Raw genomic sequence first — 3,460 nt, 5'->3', positions numbered from 1 at the left:
TGTCCGTTTCATGATGATAAAAATGTGCCTCCAATTTATATTCAAGAGGATATAAATTGGATACAAATTTGCTTTCCAAAAGTCAAGATTCTGCATCTGAAATGTAGGAAAATTAGCAAATCTATACTTTAGATCAACATAAGAGATACCACTTTTTCTAGTTAGACTCTATTCTTTTTCCTTTTTCCTTTTTCTTCCTAAAGAATTTATCTTTTCTGTTTTGGGGGCCAAACACAGGGGTGCTCAGGGGCTATTCCCTAACTTTATATTCAGGAGTGACCTGGGAGTGCTCAAGGTGAAGTCAAGGGTTTTTTTCTAGGAGTTACCATGTTTCCATCCTCTTCTATTTCTCTGGTGCTGTTATCTTTCTTTTGTTTGATATATATTAAAAAAAATCACTTTGCATGGGGTTCGAGCGATAGAATAGAGGTTAAGGTACTTGCCTGCCTTGCATGTGGTCCACCCTGGTTGGAACTGTAGACTAAATATGATCTGCTGAGCACCACCAGGAGTGCTCCCTGAGCAGAGATCCTGAAGTAAGCCCAAGTACTGCAGGATTTGGTCCAAAAATAAAAACAAAACAAAAAAGAATTTTTTAATCATAAAATAAAATCAATTTATTTTGATTTTTTCATTTAATTTGACCCGGGTTCGATTCCTCGGCCCCTCTCGGAGAGCTCGGCAAACTACCGAGAATATCCTGCCCACATGGCAGAGCCTGGCAAGCTCCCCGTGGGATATTCAATATGCAAAAAACAGTAAGAACAAGTCTCACAAAGAATACGTTGCTGGTGCCCACTAGAGCAAATCAATGAACAATGGCAGGACAGGGCTACACGGCTGCAGTGTTAATTTGATTGTTGCTGAAATCCCGGAATGGTCTTGAGATAGTGTGACTGGCTAGGAGTTCTTTGCGGAAGTCTTCAGTGAAAGCTAGTGCTGGCTCTTACCTGCCTGGTGTACGGATCTCTTCCTAACTTTGGATTCATCTCCCTACACTGATTGCTAAATATTTATCAGCATAACCTTGCCTGTGATTTATTCTTATGGTCATATAGTTTCTGATCTATTTAAATGTTGTGCTATTGCATTAAAAAAAAAAAAGTGAAAAGCTCTTTCCAAAGTTGCTTCTCTCTTCCAGAGTCAACTAATACTCTTCATTAATTATCAAACCCCTCACTCATCATGCTTAACTGCTTAAAACGCTTGTTCACAAATTCATGAATTTGGAACTTTACTTCTTTAGTATCTTCATCATGCTTAAGTGCTTGAAATGCTTGTTCACAAATTTGTGAATTTGGAAGTTTACTGCTTTAGTATCTCCCGTTCGTTCTAGCTAAAACTCCTTCCCTTAAAATTTTATTTTTTAGTTCAGCTATTATAGGTGTATAATATTATGGACTAACAGGGGATTGGCTTCACACTCTCTGCTAGATAATTGCCACCTCTTGCAACATCTGAATTTTTGAAGTTCTAAAGTGCCAAAAGAATCCCACTACTTATTCCTCCTAAACTTTCCCCTTTCTCTCTGGCAACCAGCTTGTCTTCTTAGCATCTAGAAATATGTTTAGTTGCTTTTGCCCAGGGCTGGAGCAATAGCATAGTGGGTAGGGTGTTTGCTTGCATGCGGCCGACCCAGGTTTGATTCCTCCGTCCCTATTGGAGAGTCTGGCAAGCTACTGAGAGTATCCTGCCCTCATGGCAGAGTCTGGCAAGCTCCCTGTGGTGTGTTCGATATGCCAAAAACAGTAACAACAAGTATCACAATGGGGACGTTACTGGTGCCCACTCTAGCAAATCGATGAACAACGGGAGGACAGTGCTACAGTGCTCTTGCCCATTTGTTTGCTTCAGTTGTTGATATTCAACACATGAGTAAAACCACATGGCCAGAGTCTTCCATTTCCTTATTTATTTCACTTAGCTGAATCATCTCAACTTCCATCCATTTTGTTCCAAAGGCACACTTTCACTTTTAATGGCAAGGTTGAATTTCACTCATCTTTACACTTCTATACTTTCTGAAGGATTGTCTAAGGAATTCGTTAAATATTGTGTTCTGTTTGACTTTCGAAACAAAATTTGTTTTTGTTCAGTATCTTACACATGTTAGACTTAAGGGATGTTATAACAGCCTCTCATGTATTTTAGCTCAGATGAAAGAAGAGTTGTTGATGTTTTCTGTCTCTTGTTTCCCTTTTAATTCTGCAAAGTAATGATTTTCTTCCATAGGGTATTGATCATGTCTCCATGTTTTTTGATATATTTTATATTTAATATGTACTGTTATTTTATTATTTTAAAAGCTAAGTTGAAGGTGTCCTAACATTTCTTCACATTCCTACAAACTTGCTTTCTTTAACTCAATATACTTTTGAGTTACTCATGTAAATATAAGCCTTTTTTAGTTATACATTTTTGCTATATGTTTTCACTTTAAGGAACTATTTCATCACTTATTCTTTTGATGATAGCACTTTCATGCTGCTTTACTTTTTCACTTTTGTAAAAAATCCATATTAAGATTTTATAGCTGTATTCTTGCATAAAAATATGAGTTCTTTAAAATTTGTCAGCAGGGATGGATTATTTGGCAGTGAAAATTGCTCCTCTACAAATATCTTAAATATTGCCATGATGTTCTCCAAAATGATTATTAGAATTTACATTCCATTCAGCAGCATATAAGTCTTGTTGATGTGTAATTTTTCTAAATGTGCTGCGGTTGAACTTAAAATTTGCATGGCATTACGAATGAGAGATAAGTGTAGTAGCTTTAGTAAAATCATGTTAAATCAATACGTTACTAAACTCATTATTAGGAAAGTCCCAAACCAGAAACCAAATCTACCACAGTAGAGGATGGATAAGCAGAAAACATTGTGCTCATACAGAAAATATCACTTAGTAATATAAGGAATGAAATATAGATACATGAAAATTATGAATATATTTCAAAATGGCAATAGAAATGATCAACTTGTCAACTCTATTAGGTGTAGGGAATCTGTCCTACAGGTTTGAAAAGATCTTTCTTGGCTGATAAAAAAAGCGCTATAGAATTTGAACACTGAGTATTGTTTGTATAGGTGCAAATGTCAAAAATCATTAAACTATATCTTAAAATCTATATTTTAGAACATAAATATAATATTTACTTTTATAAGAGTATTGAAAAATACAGGTAGACATTAAAGAAAAATATTCCTCTTTAAGAAAAAAAGTTCAAAATTACTTAAGCATCCAGCATTGCATTTTAATTTTTATTGCTATTTGTAAAAATGTATGTGGATCAGAACAACAGAAGCAACTGCTGAGATCAGAGAGAGAATTTAGGAGAGAAGTTTAAGAGAAAAAAGTATAAGGAAAAACTATCTTGTCATACTGTGTAAGATATTTAAAAAAGAGTCGCAAATAAAGAGGGGCGGAGGAATCGAACTCGGGTTGGCCATGTTGGCTG

This window comes from Sorex fumeus, unplaced genomic scaffold (assembly GCF_029834395.1).
Source record: "Sorex fumeus unplaced genomic scaffold, SorFum_2.1 ptg000265l, whole genome shotgun sequence".
NCBI lineage: Eukaryota > Metazoa > Chordata > Mammalia > Eulipotyphla > Soricidae > Sorex > Sorex fumeus.
Note: the sequence above shows the minus strand (reverse complement) of the source record.